At 45.8% G+C, this 19,166-nt stretch overlaps 1 long non-coding RNA gene across 6 annotated transcripts in view; it reads left to right on the forward strand.

The window, feature by feature from the left end:
- Window positions 1–19,166, forward strand: part of LOC132370397 (uncharacterized) — a 283,270-nt gene that overhangs the window by 244,551 nt on the left and 19,553 nt on the right. For all 6 annotated transcript variants that reach the window (XR_009504557.1, XR_009504555.1, XR_009504556.1 and 3 more), the window contains one exon: window positions 14,344–14,511. This is a non-coding gene — a long non-coding RNA (uncharacterized LOC132370397). The remainder of the gene's footprint in view (window positions 1–14,343; window positions 14,512–19,166) is intronic.

Raw genomic sequence — 19,166 nt, forward strand, 5'->3', positions numbered from 1 at the left:
GCTTTCACTGAGCTAAAATCAATGTGTTGGCAGGCTCTAAGGGATAATCTATTTCCTTGTCTTTCTGGCTTCTAGAGGTTATCTGCATTTCTTGGCTTGTGGCCCCCTTCCTCTGCCTTCAAAGCCAGCAACATGTCATCTCTTTGGCCATTCTTCCATTATCACATCTTTTTCTGACCACAACCTAGAAATAGTCTCTGATGTTAAGGAATCATGTGATTAGATTGAGGTCACCTGAATAATCCAGGATAATCTCACCATCTAAAGTCCTTAACCTTAATCACATCTGCCAAGTTTCCTTTGTCATGTAAGGTTACATATACACAAGTTCTAGGGTTCAGGACGTGAACATCTTTGGCTGGTCATAATTCTGCTTACCACGTAGGGACACAATCCCTTGTCAGATATATGATTTGTAAATATATTTACATATTTTCTCCCAATCAGTGGTTTGTCTTTTCATTTTCTTGGTGTTTTTTGAAGAGAAAAAGTTTTTAATTTTGATGAAGTCCAACTTATCAATTTGTTTTTTCATCATTTGTGCTTTTGATGTTATATCTAAGAAATCATTGCCTAACTCAAGGTCAGAAAGATTTACTCCCGTGATCTCTTCTAAGAGTTTTATAGTTTTAGTTCTTACATTTATATCTATGATGGCTTTTGATTTAATTTTTGGGTTTCGGTATGAGTTAATGGTACAGATTTATCCTTTTATACCTGCATATCCAATTGTCTCAACGTCATTTGTTGAAGAAACTATTCTTTCCCCCATTGAATTATCTTGGCACCTTTGCCAAAATCAATTGACCATGACTGTAGAGGTTTATTTCTGAACTCTCAGTTCTATTCCAAAGATCTATGTCTATCTTTATGCCTGTACCACACTGTCTTGATTACTGTAATCATGTATTAAGTTTTGAAATTGGTAAATGTAAATCCTCTTTGTTCTTTTTCAAGATTGGTTTGGTTATTTTGAGCCTTTGTATTTTCATATGAATTCAGTACATCGTATCCCTGGTTCCTTTGTCTGTTACACATAGAGAATGACTTTGGATGTATCCATCTTATCCATCACCCAACACATGAAAGGTTCCTAGGAAATAGGACTCTACTGTAGTCTTTAGTGTAGACCCCCAGGGAAGACCCTGTGAATTCTCAGCAGTAGTGTTTGTGACCTGGCAAAATGGAGATCCCTCTGAGAGATGAAGAAGAGGCCAGCTCAGGTCTGCAGGATTAAGTGTCAAATCTTTCATCCTGGGTCCCTTTTTCACAACCTAACATGAGGAACTGTACTCCCACTGTCTATCCCTTTGCTTCATTTTGAGCTATATTTGCTGTATACCATTGGTAGTGCTTGGAGCCAGATTCATTCACTCATCCATTCATCATATGTCAAACATTTGCTCAATGCCTGGGATGCATCTTTTATTTCAGGGGATGATAGGAAAAGTAAACATAAATTGTGGTGAAGCCAATAGTCAGTCTTTTGTAGAGGCAACTAAATTCAATCTTAATAGGTCCTGTTGCTTTGGGCCATGGATTTATGAAAGCTAGAGAAACTGTCTTTGAGCCTAGAACAGGGTCTGTAAACTTCTATCCCCAGTCAACCAGTCCTGGCTTCAATGCTGTACTTTTCATGTACTCTGGGGCAGTTGGAAACCTCAGATTGGGGTGAGAAAGGCCCTCTAAGTATTCTGGCTTACAGCTACATTTTAACCAGGGAAGTGATAAATCCTTTCCTTAGGCAGACAATACTTAACAGGAGTATTTGAGAGACACCTGGGGGATTAGGCTTCTTCTGGGTCCTAATCTGTCTTCTGCTGAGTAGTTTCTTACTTCCTGCCTCAACCTGTAGGAAATTGAGCTTGAAGTAGAGAATGTGGCTTTTCCAGCTCTGCAAGGATAATTATTAATTGCCAGACTCCTGGGGAATGTATATTGCAGACCACAAGCTAAAAAGGGCCTCTCTTAGCAAATCCATATTTTCTTCTCTAGAGCTGTTTTCACATGAGCCTGTTGTAAGCCTTTGTGAAGGCTTCAAAAGTCAGCCTTCACTCTATAATATTTTGAATTTTTGCTAACAAATTCTGGGGTGCTGAAAACTTGGCAAATCGATGGTATGAGTCTTAAGACAAAAAATACGTCATCACTTAATCAGCTATTTGCAACCTCAGAACAAGGATTACCAACATCTTGGCCCAGGATAGTAGAACTCTCATTGCCCAGCACTTTACTTCCTCAGCCCAGTCAGTTGCAGTTAACATACCCCTGCTGGTACCTCATTCTATGTGTGCTGCAAGACATACATAGAAGTTGAACCAGCTTGAACAATTCAGAAGATCTATTGCTTACCAAACTGTGAAGTCTAGAGGTGATGGAAGACTTCAGGCATGGCTCAACTCAGGAGCTCAACACTATTTATTCCTAAAACTTTCCATTTCTCTGATCGACCAGCCATGGTCTAGGCTTCCCCACAAGCCTGGATTCTTATACAGCTACAAGAGAGCTGTAGTTATCTTAAGGTGTCATAGGCCCTGTGCCTGCAGAGCTTTAAAAACTAATACTGTCTGAATCCTTCCCCCAGAGATTCTGATTTAATTCATCTGGTATGTGCATCCAAAGTTAAGAATCAAACTGGTACTGAAAATCAGAACAGTTTGGGATTTACTGTGTTTCATTGAATCCAAGATGCCATTGATAGAAAGATTACTTTATGTACCACTAAGAAAGAAAAAAATGCTGCCATTTAAACTATGACCCTCCACCAATTGTCATCTGTATCCTGATTTCAGAGATAAAATGTGAGATAAAATGTGAGAATAAAACTACCTTATTTCATGAATCCATGAAATAAGGTATGTATCTAGAGGAGAATTGCCTTTTAAATTAGTCATCTTGGGAGGAGTAATTTTATACAGATTCCTTTGAAGTTACTTCATTCAGGACACCTGTGGAATGTTTTCCTTTGCCTTCAGAATCCATTTTCTATCTATACAAGAAAATCATAGTGTGTTGGACCTGGAGGAGACCTTAGAGGCCATTCAGACCAACCCCCGGATCTATTTAATTATAGTTACACCTTGTTTTAGACTAAAAATGGTATTTCGCAGCCTTAATCTCTCACTCTATTCACCATTCTTGGCTCTGGATACCTTTGGGCTGTTTCAAACAAGCAAGTCCACACTCCTAGGATGAGGATTTGCCACCAATGAGGCTATTTAAAGTAACGTGCAATAGGTCCTTCTGACAGTTCCCAGAATGGGAACTGAATGATGGGGTAAGTAATGGAACCACCTTTGGAAGAAGGTCTTATTTTCACTTTGATGTTTGTGTTGTCAAGATCAGTCACATGGCCAAGCTTCGTTCCACAGAGCGAAGGTGCTAGGAATGCGACTTCTGGGCACTCCAAACAATGTCTGCTTCATACTTCTGGTTCTTCCTCAAATACAGGAAACCCAGTAGTGACTGAAGAGGAAGACCTCAAACAAAGGGGAATCTGGTGTATGGGAGGTAGCTTGCAACCCCATCAGAAGGAAACCAGCAAGGATGCCTTTTTCTATTTTGCTGAGAGTGAAATTAAGACCTGGAGAGAGTAGGCTGGGTCAGGGTCACAGTAGATTGGAGTTAAGCTCAAGGCAGCACAAGGGCTCTTGTCTCCCCAGCCAGGGCTCTCCCAACCAGCCGGTGCTACTTCTCTTCTTAACACCTCACAGCACTTACGCAGCTCACGGTTTGGGGAGGGGCTGTAGCTAGAAATCAGGCAGCAGCCCAAGGAAGGGGGTTGGTCAGAGCATGCTCAGCCTGCCAGTTGGTCCATGCTGATCGAGAGTATCTATAGCTCCAGCACAGAGCACCCATCCAGCATCGAAGGTGAATTAAAGCCTTGCCCTGGGGTATCCAGGCAGCCATTCAAATCAATTATTTTTTCCCATCTGTAATGTGGGCAAGATGATGAACTGGGATATAATGGTTGATGATGGGGCTGAGGGCTGAGCCATGATTTATGCAGATCCACACCTGAGGAAAATGGGCTAGGGGCAGCGCTTATGAAAACTTTTCACAATAGTGTGGGAAGGCAAGAGGAGAGAAGAAGAGAGCTCTGAGAGGGGCAACCGTCTCTCCATCCAACACCAACACAGGGCTGGCTTGGGCCAGCTGCTCCCTTCTCTTACCCAGGCTCCCCTCTCCTTGACTTCTCTGCAGCTCCTTTATCAGCATCATTATCATCACGATCCTTTTCTTTATCCTAGAAGGGCATATTGCCTTAACGTTTGTAATTAGGCACCTTAATCTGCATTCCCAATAAACTTCCAGGTAATGATGTTGCTGCCACTCTGGGGACCACACTTTGAGTGGCATTGGTCCAGGACAGCGGTTCTCAAAGTGTGGTCCCCAGGCCAGCATCATTGGCATCAACTGGGAACTTGTTAGAAATGTTAATTCTCAGGGCAAGGCCCTGGAATCTGTGTTTTAATAAGCCCTCCAGTCGGCCCAATACAAGCTATGTGGTGCTCTAGTGTTTTTTCAGGCTTAGCTAAGCTTTAGAATCATCTGGTGCATTTTAAAAACTACTGGTGACCCCCATACCACTAATGAACTCCAGAACTCCGGGCTTGCTTGGGCAAGTATACTTTTAAAATGCTTTCCAAGTGATTCTTTTTTAAAAAAAATTTATTTAATTTGTTTATTTTTGGCTGCATTGTGTCTTCGTTGCTGCACGCGGGCTTTCTCTAGTTGCGGCGAGCAGGGGCTGCTCTTCGTTGCGGTGCACAGGCTTCTCATTGCAGTGGCTTCTCTTGTTGCGGAGAACGGGCTCTAGGCGCGTGGGCTTCAGTAGTTGTGGCATGCAGGCTCAGTAGTTGTGGCACACGGGCTCTAGAGTGCAGGCTCAGTACTTGTGGTGCATGGGCTATTTTGCTCCGCGGCATGTGGGCTCTTCCTGGACCAGGGATTGAATCCGTGTCCCCTGTATTGGCAGGTGGATTCTTAACCACTGTGCCACCAGGGGAAATCCCCCAAGTGATTCTGATGCACTGTAAAGGTTGAAACTTCAGGGAACGAGTTTGACAGCTTACAGATCAGAAACATGTTCAGAGAAGGAAAGAGGCTTGTCAGGGTCACACAGCTGATGCAAGCCTTCCCAGAGCCCCTAACTCCCTCCCCGTGAAGTTGCTAGTGTTTCTGGACACATGGAGGGCTCAGCGGCTCCTAGCATGCACCCACGTGTGCGTACACCCCAGTGAGCCCATGTCCACCTTTAACTACTTCCTTCAGGGCAGCGAGCCACTCCTGTGTGTCCTGTCAGGCAGCGCCTGCCCTTGCTGTCAATACAAGGACCGGTTTTCCTGGACTATGTGCTCTTCAGCCCTGCCTTCCTATGTGTGGGTAAAACACCATGAAGAAGGGGGTCGTGCCTGCTGGAACAGCATTCTGCTTACTGGCTTCCCTGAGCCCCAGGTGAGGTCCTGGGAAGTGGGGCTGGCAGGGGACATGCCCTGGCAATTCATTCTTCAGTTCCCCAAAGCCAGTTCTTCCTCTTAGTGTCAGGCTGGGATATCCTCCCCATTTGTCTGATGGAGGCACTGAGGCTGGGAGTGGCCCACTCTTCTAAGCTCTCACTGCCCTCACCTGATGCTCCAGGAGGTCGTGGCTTCACTCTTGCCCAACATCACCTGTCTCAGCAGACTTCCCACAGGGACTGAAGCAGCACAGTGGGGAAGGGGGGCAGAACTGGGAGTTCAGGCATATGGGTTCCTGAAAAGGCAACTCTCAGTTGACTGAAGTTAATCTCCAAAACCAAAGTGCTCCCAAATTGTTTCTGTTCAGATTTAAAATGAGTCATAGTGTTGTTGGTCATTTTCCCCCAAACAATAGCTGATTAGGCTTCTTAATTATGTTGAATTTAGTCTCATTAAAATGAGCTCCCTGGGCTTCCCTGGTGGCGCAGTGGTTAAGAATCCGCCTGCCAATGCAGGGGACACGGGTTCGAGCCCTGGTCCGGGAAGATCCCACATGCCGCGGAGCAACTAAGCCCATGCACCACAGCTACTGAGCCTGCACTCTAGAGCCCGCGAGCCACAACTACTGAGCCCGTGTGCCACAACTACTGAAGCCCTCGTGCCTAGAACCTGTGCTCTGCAACAAGAGAAGCCACTGCAATGAGAAGCCTGTGCACCGCAAGGAAGGGTAGCCCCCGCTCGCCGCAACTAGAGAAAGCCCGCGCACAGCAGCAAAGACCCTAAATTTAAAAAAATAAAAAATAAAATGGGCTCCCTGAGCTTGCCCAGGGAGCAGGGATGGTGGCTTGTGGGCATTTTAAATGACAGGAAGAAGCCAGTGGAGGTCTCAGCATTTGCCATGAGTCATGCAGCAATGCGTTACCCATGGCTTACCCAGTCAATTCTGGGCCTGAAGTGTGCGTGTGTGTGTGTGTATGTGTGTGTGTAGCAGTTACTCGGTCTGTCCACCTGCCCCTCACTAATGTTTGGTGCCCATGCCATGAAGGCAGCTGGTTTCCTGGCACCCGCTGCCTGGCAGATGGGCCTTGACCTTTGTAGCAACTAGCACGGTGTTAGGTAAACAAGAACCCCTGCCCCTTCCACTCCCCTGCTCCTGCTGCCAGTGAGTTCTATTTTTGACAGGTTTGGGCCAGGGAGACTGGGAGAGTTGATAGTGGGGGCAGAAGAGAGGGCACCTGCTGAATTGGGGGTGGGAGGCTAATGGTGCCTAGAAGTGTGGCCTCTCACCCCAGCCAGATTGGGACCGTCCGCAGGAAGCAAGGGACCCCCTCCCCAGGCCCCACCAAGCAGCTCTGAGGATGCAGTGGGGTGGCCAAGGTGGGCAGGAGGAAGGGGCAAGGCAGGCAGATCAGTTCCACAGCCACATTCTTTATCTTGTGACTGTGAAGAAGGAGCCAGATGTCTCCTGATGGCAAGGCCCAGCTCTTGCAGGAGGGCCAGGCCCAACCCCAGGCCCCCGGTTAGTCTGATGGATGGCTCTAGTGCTGCTAATGTGGTTAGGGCAGGCAGTGGCCTGGGGGGCTGGGAGCTGAGACAGGCCACTGCAGGCCCTGCTATAATCACATTTGCCTGTACACAGAAGGGGCTCAGATTACCCACCCAGAACCCCAGAGGACATTAGTTAAAGTCATTTAGAAGTATTTTCTGTATCAAACTTTTCTTACCTCATTATTATTTTAAACGATCAGTTACTGCCCAAGGCACACACAGAAAGAAGCAGCTCTAAGAATGGATTATGGAAGAATGTCCAAGGCACGCTATCTCCCTGGAGCCCCAAGTCTCTAGGGAAGGGCTAGTTCTGCGCATGGAATGGGGGCACTCCACGCTTCCTGGCTAATAAACCACTGAGACTCTTCCTTCCGTTTCCCAGGCCTGAATGGCCACTCATTTTTTTTTTAATTAATTAATTTTATTTATTTATTTTTGGCTGCGTTGGGTCTTCATTGCTGCACGCAGCTTTCTCTTGCTGCGCACGGGCTTTCTCTAGTTGTGGCGAGCAGGGGCTACTCTTCATTGTGGTGCTTGGGCTTCTCATTGCGGTGGCTTCTCTTGCTGCGGAGCACGGGCTCTAGGTGCGCGGGCTTCAGTAGTTGTGGCACGCGGGCTCTAGAGCGCAGGCTCAGTAGCTGTGGTGCATGGGCTTAGTTGCTGCGCGACATGTGGGATCTTCCCGGACCAGGGTTCAAATGTGTGTCCCCTGCATTGGCAGGCAGATTCTTAACCACTGCACCACCAGGGAAGCCCTGGCCACTCATTTTTTAAAAATTAAGCTTTTGATTTTAGACACCTTTAGTTTTATAAAAAATGATTAAAATAGTACGGAGAGCTCCCATAAATCCCCACATCCAGTTTCTCCTATTATTAACCTTGTGCATTAGTCTAGTACACTTGTCACAGTTAATGAACCAATACTGATACATTGTTATTAACTAAAGTCTATACTTTATTCACGTTTCCTTTGTTTTTGCCTATTGTCCTTTTTCTGTCCAGGATCCCCTTTCCCCAGCCCCTGGCAACCACTAATCTACTTTCTGTCTTTATGGATTTGCTTATTCTGGACATTTCAGGTAAATGGAATCATATAAGGTGTGGTTTCTTTTGTCTGGCTGGGCTGGCTACTCTTACACATGCTTTAATAGCTTTAATTCTTATCCTTGGACTGAAGACAGGATTCTAGGGAAAATAATTCAAGGGACATAAGCAAGGCTTAACTGGAATTCTGAGCCCAAATCCAGTTGTTTTGATTCCAGAACCAAAGCATTTTCCGTCTCTCGTCTGTCCAATCATTCATTTATTTATTCAGCATCCTCTAGATGCAAGGTGCTAGGATACAGAGAAGAATAAACTCCGCCCTGGGCCAGACTATCATCATCTGACCAGATTACTGCCAGATCCTTCTAAGTGACCTGCATCTGCCCTTGTTTGTCTACAGTCTAGACCCACCCTACCAGTCAGGTGAATCAAGTCATGTCTCAATGCTCTGTTCAAAATCACTCAATAGTTTTTGATTTTCCTGAGTGAGAACCAAGGTCCTTACAAGGGCTACGAGGCTCCCTGTGGCCCTTGTGACTTCATCTCATGCTGTTCTCTCCCTTGCTACCCTGGCCTCCGTACCTTTTTCATATTCTGCCACGCATGCTTCTTACTCAGGACCTTTCCCACTGGCTGTTCTTTTCTGCCTGGAACCTTCTTACTGCGAATATCTGCATGGCTCACTTTCTCACCAACTTCAGATCTATTGTGCAAATAGCTTCTCAAAAAGACCTCCCCTGACCATCTCATTTAAAACAGCAATCTTCCCTTGGGTTCCATCTTCTCCTTCTCTGCTTTATTTTTCTCCATTGCACTTATCACCATCTGGTACGCTATGCGTTTTACTTTTTGATTTGTTTATTATCTCTCTCCTCCCATTAGGGCATAAAATTATGAAGGAAGGGATTTTTTTTTTTGGTCTGTTATACTTCCTGCTGTATCTCCAATACCTGTAAGTATGTTCGGCATCTAATGTATGCTCTATAAATATTTGTTACATGAAGTGTAAATTCTTCACTCTCAATCCTTTATCTCTTCTAATCAGAAATCTCCCAGGATTCAGCTCTACTATCATGAAATATGAGGGGATGATCCAGGGAGGAAACTTGTTCTGTTGGACCCTCAAAAGATAGAATTTATACTATTTGCAGGGGAGGAAGTTCAGGAAGATACTGTCTTTTGTTCATTCATTATTGAGTTGATCCTTGTTAAGTAAGTACTATATAAGATTATTAATTAAGATTAAAAAACTTTTTAATATATCTAGTGAATAAATATTTATTGAATGCTTATTAATTTACTGTTATCATGCTAGATACTGAAGATACAGCAGTGAACAAAGAAGATCCAGTCTTTGCCCTTATGAAGTTTACTGTGCTGTGTGGGAGATAGACATTGAACAAATTTTTACACAAGTAACTTTTAAATTATAATCTTTAATAAATGCTCTGAAGGAATAGAGTGCTATGAGAAGCTTATACTAGGGAAATTGACCTAGTCTGGGGGTTAGGGAAGATAAGGAAAAGCTTTCTTATAGATATAGCTGTCCAAAGTTGAAATAGGTGCTTTGTAGTTGAGTTTCCTTTGACTGAAACATTTAAGTGGAGGCTGGAAAACTCTGGTTGGGGGTATTGTAAAGTGCATTAAGCACTGGGTAGGGTAGAATAGGAGTTTCCTATTTCAAAAGTCTAGAATTCAGTTGAATTTCCTGGTTGAACTTTAAAGAGGCAGTCTCAAGTTCCCTCTTGGAAGAGAATTAATTTTACCAATACTTTGGTGGACCCAAATACTCATCTTTAGCCATCTGGTGTCCCATTTCAGTTAAGTATACAGGATCCAGGGCTAGAGATTATGGTTGTACCAGGATGTTAAAGAAACTTATGAATACTAGCCCCTAATGATAATACTCCTTTATTTGTATTCTGTTGGTTAACTCACTGCTGTGCCGTCCTACCCATAATCATTTGAAACCATGACCATGTGAGCTAGGTTGATCAGAAATTGTTATCCAAACTTTATAGAAGAAGATTTAAGGCTCAGAGAAGGTGAGATGCTGAACTTCATCAGCCATGATCGTCTGTTTTTTAAAAAAAAAAAGTCCATTGTGTGTTTTCTCTATGTATTGTGAGCTATTGTCCAAATGATGCTATGTAACAAATTAATCCTCAGACTTAGTGGCTTAAAACTATAATCATTACCACTTATGCTTCGGAAGGTCAGCTAAGATGTGGCTCATCTACAATGGGCTTGGCTGGATGGTTTCACTTCAGATCTTCAGATTGATAAGTGGCTGAGGCAGCTCTGCTTTGGGTTGTGGCAGCTGTGGTGGGTCTGCTCCATGTGGCTCGTATCCTCCTCCTGGTACCATGGGCTATCCAGGGCATTTTTTTAAAATTTTTTATAATGAAGCCAGAGGTGCAAGTCCTTTTAAAGCTTAGGCTTAGAACTGTCCCACTGTTACTTTTGCTTCATCATATACCCAAAGAAACTCACATATGTAAACTCAAAGTCAAGGGGAGGGAAAATATAGTTTACTTCTTCAGTGGGAAGAATTGCAAAGACACATGGAAAAGGGTGTGTGGATATAGGGAGGAGAGGAAGCTTGGGGCAAAAATGCAGCCCACCACATTCCCTTTGTTCTTTTGTTTATTTGGTTATTAATACATTTTTTTTCATTCAGGTCCAAACAATGTACCTGGCATTCTGCAAGTTGTTGAGGATAAAATGGCGAATAACATAGTCTTTATAATATTTACTTATTTATTTTGGCTGTGCTGGGTCTTAGTTGCAGCACTCGGGATCTTCACTGCGGCATGTGGGATCTTTTAGTTGTGGCAGGCGGACTTCTTAGTTGTGGCATGTGAACTCTTAGTTGCTGCATACATGCGGGATCTAGTTCCCCGACCAGGGATCGAACCCGGGCCACCTGCATTGGGAGCACGTAGTCTTACCCACTGGACCACCAGGGAAGTCCCAACATAGTCTTTATAAAGAGGCAGTTTCAGCAGAGCATGAGATGTACTATGAGAGAGGCAAGCACAGGGAATCTTGGGAACACACGCTTTCAAGAACAACAACAGCAAAAAAGGAGCATTTGAGTGGGTTTTATTCCCAAGTGAGGAGTCAGGAGATGAATCAATGAAGGAACAAAATCAAAGCTGAAAAAATCCCAGAGTTAACTCCACTCATGTTTCAACCAGTGAGACCAGTTATTTGTTTTGTTAACTTCTGTTTCTCTTTCACTGTTAAAGCAAAAAATCTTGGAAAACCTGTGTTCATTCTAAAGCAAAGTGTGGGAAGAAAAATGAAGGTGGAATCACTTATCCAAATTGAGTTTTGGAGGGAGGAATATATCTGGGAAGTGGCAGTGAATGAATAGGAGCCTGCAGGATAATAGCATAATAATAACAATAAGAAATACTACCATTTATTGAGCTCTTTGTGTCAGGTAGGATGCTAAATGCTTTGCATATGGTGAGTGCTGTTAATAATCCCGTTTCAGACACGAGTTGGGTGAGGCTCAGAGCAGACAGCAAGACCATCCAATTCCCTGACTGAATGATGTGTAGAAAAATGATGATTAGCCTTAGCCTCCCAGGTCAGCACCACGGACAGCAAACTCACTTGCAGGCAAAGCCCTGGATCAGATTCTGCAGGGTGAAATTCCACAAGCAGGATATCAGAAATGTTTTCAGTGGGTTATTTGTAACATGCCTGCCTCTCCCCCTAGAATGTGTTCTGATAACTAGAAGATACTTGTTAGCTAAAGACCTGATAAAGTTTGAAGGCATGATCTGGGAAAGGGTCACATTCCTCTGCATAATATAGCAGCAGTGAGAGATTTGGAAACTAAATTGGATTAAGGAGTGAGAAAATATGTGGAGAGTCAGAAAGGAGAGGTCCCAAGTGAAGGCAAGGAAGAGAGGGGATTTGGGGTAAGGAGAGAGAAAAACTAGGAAAACGTTTAAAAAAGTTTCAGTGAAGCATGTGAAATACTCAGTAAGTTCCATACCACTGACTTACGTGCAGCTGGATTTATTTGAGAGTTTGAAGAGAAGGCTGAAAGGGACAGAGGTCAGTGTTCCATATGTGAACACGTGCAAATTAACATTAACTGGCTGGAGAGTTTTCTAGAGTTTGTCTCCTTGTGTTTCAGCTCGGTCTCCCTAATCAGCTTATCATCCTTTGGAGGGCAGGCATGGTGCCTGCCATTCCATGGACTGATACATTGGTGGGCACACATCATACACTCAGGATATACTGTAGAGCTGATTTGTTTCCTCTGGCTGAGCCCCATTCAGAAAAGAAGCGTGAGTTTTCCTCTGCCTACAGCAATCAGAGTTCTCCGGGTTTCAAGGTCACTTACAATTTAAAATATTCCTTCCCCTTGTCACTGTAAATGTACCTCAGCTGGTCAGACCAGGCATTTGGATTTCAGGCTCAGAAAAAATGGTTCTAGGATCCATGCTTCTAGGATCAATATAGGAATATACTAAGAACCAGAACTGACCTGCTTGTCCTAGGTCATAAGCAAACTCCCCATCTACCAACAAATTGACTCAGCAAGGGTTACATGGAATACACGGGGAAGTTTGAGTGTGGGCCCTTCATTCTCATGGAAACAAATGCTCTTGTACTCTGATTCGGAGTCTTTAGGGAACAACTGACTGAGAAACCTCATCTACAGAAGCATCTTATTTTACTCAGGCCTGGAAGTGTGGTCCAAAATTATTGGGGGTGAGGTGATGGTGATAGGACGTGTTCTCAGAGTCAGGTTTGGAAACTCAATCAACATCCCACAGAAACTGCTATGGGCAATGGCTAAGGGTAGTTGAAACATGCATTGGGTATTTTGTTGGTTAAATAGACTTTTGTGACCGGCCTAGGATCCTGGCCACCTATTGTGGCAGGTAGCATGGAAAATTACTGGCTTTGGAGTCTGACGTACCTGGGTTCTAAACTTGGCTCTACAGATTATTTGCTATGTAGCATTGGGCATGTCACGCTACCTCTCTGAGCCTCTGTTTCCTCATTTGTAAAATGGAGGCTGTTGATATAGTCTGATACTGAATTAGTTTGGGTGGGTGAGAAAACCCACCAAATCTCGGTAGCTTAACACAGTAAAGTTTTATTTCTCACTCGTGTCACAGTCCAGCGTAGGTCAGTAGTGGGGTTTGGCTCCATGCAGTCATTCAGGGACCCAGGATCATTCCATTTAGTGGATGACATAATTCCCTAGAGCTTGGGAGCCTTTCACTGGATCCATGCATCCAGCAGATAGATGAAGGAGGAGAGCACACAAAGGGTTGGGCAGGAGGCATTTTTATGGGCCAGATTAGGAGGTGGTGCATATGATTTCCATCTACTTTCCATTGTCCCATGGCTGCCCCTAATATAAGGAAGGCTGAGGAAGGACTGTGTGCCTAAGAGGAAAGGGTTACTGATACGGTGAACAAGCCAGTGTCTGCCACTCTTACCTTGTAAAGTTGTAATGAGGTGAGGATGTAATAGAAAAAAGAAAGCAGATAGAATGCTTTGATACCATGTAGCACATACAGGACTCAATAAATGTTAGTTCTAGTAACACTGTTTACACAGCAAAGTGAATTTTGAACTCCAAACAAGCAACTTAGAAAGGACTTTCAAGCCTCCATTCATTTGTTAGATGTGGGCTGCCTTGGCTGTTTGTCCTTGGCTTCCCAGGAATTCTGATTACCTGGCCACCAGGGGTTAAACTACCCCAGCCTCCACTGATACTTAACAGCTGGGTCTCTTTCCAAGGGCCTTCAGTACTCTCTTTCAGTGCAGGAAATACATCTGGCATTCCCTATTCTGGAAATACAAGCAACTAGTCAATTGAAAAAGGCATCTGCTGATGGTAGCATGACAAGCAATATCCATAACTGCTTGTAATCTCCTTCAGACATCCACTTGCTCCCATCCAGCCCCATGGAGGACAAAGGGGCTCCTATTATCTCGGCAGCCTTCTGTCGCCAAAAATGCAGATGAACTTTGACCTGATGTTCTGCTCAACATGCCCTCTGAGCAAAGGGCCTTCTTCAAGTGTTTACCCTGCCAGAATAGCAGATGAGTGGGCCACAGGGAGCAGCTTTCAGGAGGCAGGCAGCTGCACAGAGAAAGAGAGTGCAGGTTTTGCATTTGGGAATTAGAAGTCTCAGATCTGCAGCTTGCTAGCTCCATGGTCTTGGAAATGTCACTTCGCCTCTCTTGCCTCAGTTTCCTCATTGACATAAGGAGGATAAGCATAGTGTTTTCTTTATCTGTGTCATAGGAGGTGTTGGGGATCAAGGGACGTATCTGAAATGTGCCTGCACCTACATTCCTGATCAAAAATTACCTGGTGGGAACATGTTCCCAGGCAGCTGGAATTGGGACTCACAGGTGAAAAGACTATTATCACATCTTAAGCTAAGAGGATGCCGTTGTCGCTCATCTATGGGTAAGTGGTGATAGGAGGGATTCTGTCTCTACGTTCTCTACCTACAATCACCTATCCTGGACCAACCTGGGGGGAGAAGGCAAGAATACATAGGGTCACAGCCTGAGAGGGACTTGTGATCCCTCCTCTCCCAAAACAGTCTCCACGAGGGGAGAAACAGAAAGATCACCCATCCAAGGCCAAGAGAACTATAGTCCCATATCACTGTCATGGTAATGTTAGTTCCTTACATTTGTACCGCATCTCATCATTGACAAAGCCTTTTTCCAGGCTATATCACATTCACGCCTCACAGTAACCTTCCAAGGCAGGCATTATGATCTCCATGAATCCTAGACTTAGAGACGTTGAAGAATTTGCCCAAGTTTCCATAACAAGATCTGTGTGATTCCAAAGTCATGTCTCGTCCCCCCACACCACAGCTGTTCTTCCTCTCTGTTCCCAGATACAATCAAGAGAAAAGCTTTATCTTCTACAGACTAGATATGGACAGATGCATGCCCTCTAATCCTTTTTGGATTAGAAAATTGGAACTTCTCAGGCTCTTCGTGTCCCTAACTGTGCCCAGGACATGGCAAAGTGCCCCCTAAATGGTTCTAAGATGGACGGTTGACAGAGTGAATTGGCAGGCAGCAGGGAAAGCCTTAGGTGTTGACTGGAGTTCGGAAATGGATGGTTGATCACAGCTGTGTGTGCTGAACGAGGAGAAGTTATGAAAGGGGCAGACAGAAAGAGGGCAGAACAGACAGAGCTTTCTCACCTTCTGTTTAACATTAAGAAAAATCCAGTGTCCAACCATGGATTTCCCAGGGGGAGAGGACCAAAACGGACCATAGAAAAACTTGGAGGGACTCCCAGCAAAGGAGTCTCTCTGTGGGCCACAGGGTAGGATTAAAAGCTCTGCTCAAATGGACCTGGGGCAGCTGGGCCAAGGAAAGAGGCTACAATGAATCCCATCCTTTGTAGGACTGATCTGGCTCTGGCCCTGGCTGGGGTAGACTATGACCCTGGGAGTCTTCTGCTGCAACAAGTGGAAAATAGGTTAGAAGTTCCATGTGGGGCAGGTAGGGCATAAGCATAGCAGTGTGTCGGGAGGGAAAGCTGAAACCCACCTCTCCTGGGATGGGGAAGGAGTCTGGCTCTGAGAAGACAATTCAGAGGGCAGAGCTGAAGGAACTGATGTCACTGGCAAATGTGGGCAGCTGCAGAGCCAACCCTCACCCTGGCAACAGAGAGATCATGGAGTCACAGAAGGAAGGCCCAGCCCGTGTGGGGCAGCGGCACTGAGGGGAAGGGGAAGAGGGAGTCTTGAAGAATGAAGAGAGCAGAGGCTTTATTTTTCTGAGGGTGGCTAGATGGGAAGACACATTTGCGGGCAGGAAGTGTGTATGTATGTGCATGTGTGTGCATGTTTGTATGATGGGGAGATCTCACCCCAGAGCTCAAGGCAGGATTGGGGTTTTGAGGGTACCCCAACTAAGCAGGGAATGATCCATCTGCTGAGGAAATGGAATAGCAGTCTCAAGGTTCCACCAAGGAAGAGACACAGGACCAGGCTCTGGGCAGTGGTCTTCCTGTCTCTCCTTTTCCCTCAGATCCCCTCCTGGTTGGGTTGGGGTGGGGATGCTACAGGCAGAGGCCCCTGCACAGCCATTTTGCCCTGCGGGATTCACAGCCCCGCCCATCCTCTCTGATGAATGTGACCCACCACCGCAACCCCATCAGCCGCCAGGCGGAGGAGGTCAGGCCCAGCGGCTGCAGACAGTGGCCTTATCGGCTGCTACTAGTGAGGATATAAGCAGGGGATTGGATGGTATCATTCTAATTTACACGGGATTTTGTTTCTTTCCAGGTACTTAGCATGTGGATCTAGGTGATATCAAAGGCAGAGCATTATACAATAAGTAGGCTTAACCTCTATCTCACCCCCTCTCATCCTTCTGTCTCTTCATTGAGGCCACGAGGAGCTGCAGCTGGGGTTGCCATAGTGACCAATTAGGATTACTGAGATGTTCTTGCAGAGAAAAAAGGGAGTATTGATTTAGCTTTGACAGTGGGGCATCAGGGGACCAGGGGAGCCCAAGGGTGCTCAGCATTAACAGGGGCAGAATGTGTCACCCTCTAGACTGTCTGGGGTTGTGCTGTTTGGGGCCGGACCTCATATGTGGTGGAGACCATTGGCAGGCCCCTGCCTGCTCAGTGCTTAGTGTCTGCATGACACTGCTGAGGGGTGTGTGAGGGTTTCAGGTGAGGGGGGAGTGATGGAGTGAGGCCACCATCCACAGGATGACTCTCAAGAGAAATGGAGTTGTTTGGCTCAGATCGTGGGAGGCTCAGGTGCCCACACACCTTCCCCCCAGGCAAAGGCTTCCCGTTGTCACTTAACAAGTCTTCCCAGGTGGGCTGATACCCCGTTCTGCGCAGGAGCACAAAACATGGCCCCGGACTTTTAGGGGCTTCGAATGGGCAAAACATTTGGTATCATTATGTGCAAAATCAGCTCCCTCTGATGTGACTACGTTAGGAACTCTGAAACCAAGAGGAAAATGGGGGCCCGAGAAGCCTTCTGGGTGGGGTGGGGCTCAGGACTGACCTAATGCAGCTGTGTGTCTGTGGACAAGCCACCTAACAAAACAAGCCGCAGTTTACCCCTCTGCAAACAACGGGTAGTAATAATCTACTGAATAGGAGGGTTATAAAGATTAGAACTTGTGTTGGTGATGTGCTTGGTATACTGGAAGTGTAGGAGGCTGAAGTGAGAGGAATTAGGGGCAGAGAACAGGCAACTGGACAAGCAAGAGAGACGGGGTAGAAGGTGGAAGTCTGGAGACATAGAGGCGGAATTCAGGTGGCTTCTGGATGGAGGAGGGAAAGGACTAAGAGCCCACAGCGGGAGCGAGCTGAGAGGCAAAGGAGAAAGGGCATCAGAGCCCACGGAGGGGCAGCTGGTGTGGCGGGAGGTTGCCGAGAGGCAGGAAGCTAGTTTTCAGCAAGGGGGGAAGACGAGCCGCTGGTTTCACTACAGGAGACATTTTTTCCTTTTCCTCATTCCTAGATTCAGAGAACTAGATTCTTCTAAAATTCCTTGGATGTGAAAAGGGGGAGTGAGAGGGATTCAGGGAGAAAGACGGCCCTGTCCTGGGCCTGAGCAAGTATGTCCAGTTCTGCAGTTGACTGTGGCCAGGCCGTGGGGGAACCTCTGGAACAGGACTCCCCTGTACCCCGCCTTGGCCTTGGGCTGCGAGAAACCAGGGCTTAGCCGGTCAACTTCCTGCCCTGCAGGTGCCGTTCCAGACCTGCCTCTGCTCCCCATCCCATGCCACCCCACCAGGGGCCCCCAGGGCTCCTGGTTAGAGCACAGCAGGAGAGAGGACCCAGGAAAAGCAGCTTCTTCCCCTGCCTGGCCCCATCCCTTGCCTCTGCAGGATTTAATAACTGCCCTCCTCAAAGATCAGGAGACGTGATTAATTCTGACTCGAGGATTATTAAAATGCTTCCACCAAGCATCTGGCATTGAAAGTTTTAAATCAATTAATCTGTTGTTTGGGGAAGAGCGTTCTCATTAGCACAGCTACAGAGGCAGCTCAAGTTGCCATTGGGTTGGGGGAGTGGGGACAGCCTCCCTTGGGAACTGAGGAGACACCCACTGGGCTCCAGGAACCTCTCCTGGCTCCCAGGCCCAGCATCTCTCACTATCTCTCACCCAGGTCCCTGTGTATCCAATTTCCAAGTGGTGCTCTCTCCCATCCCCAAAGGGTTACCAGGTAAAATACAGGATGCCCAGTTAAAGTGGAATTTTAGATAACAATGAATACTTTTTTTTTTAGTGTAAGTATGTCTCATGGAGTATTTGGGACACACATATTACAAAATTATTTTAACCATTGTTTACCTGAAATTCAAATGTAATCGGGTCTCGTGTATTTTCATTTGCTAAATGTGGCAACCCTCCCCCCGCCCTCTGTTTTAGTAGCCTGACACCATAGCTGAAGTGGGACTCCTGGGTTTGAGCCCTGGGCCTGCTATCTACATGCCAAATGTCCTAAGGAGCATTGCTTCTTCTTTCTAGATCAAGCAAGAAATAAGCAACTGTGAACTTAGGGGCACTTAAGCATTTATGGGACTCACACAGTGGTTTGCAAAATCTCCATTTGACCGATAAAGCGTATGGAAAAATTATACTCTCAACCAAGAGCACACACCTGGCATTGTTTTTAGCTTTTAACCCTGTTAGAGTTATCTAACCATGAGGTCCTTGATAGCACAGCTGTGTCTGGTCCACATCTGCATCCCCAGCACCCAGCCCAGGGCTAACACATAGCAGACCCTCAGTATAATTTGATAAAATGAATTCATGAGTAAATGAACCTTCCCAGTGTTCTCACCCAGGCTCCTGAGTAACTACAGTTGTCATTTATAAATTACAAAGGGTTAAGTGTATAGAACTCTGTAGCCCAGCTTTGAGTGCATCAAGTTGAATGCTGAATACTGGGTCTAATCTGAGTCCCAGAGCTTGGTAAGGTCATGTCTGGTAACGCCCCATCATAGAAGTCTAGGGAAGGCCGGGTTGCGTGATGTGCCCTGGCCCCTGTTACTGGTGTCTGTTATGGGTTTCAGTTGCTTTTCTTCAAAGAGGGACCAGGCTTTGGCTTTCT

This window comes from Balaenoptera ricei, chromosome 8 (assembly GCF_028023285.1).
Source record: "Balaenoptera ricei isolate mBalRic1 chromosome 8, mBalRic1.hap2, whole genome shotgun sequence".
Taxonomy (NCBI): domain Eukaryota; kingdom Metazoa; phylum Chordata; class Mammalia; order Artiodactyla; family Balaenopteridae; genus Balaenoptera; species Balaenoptera ricei.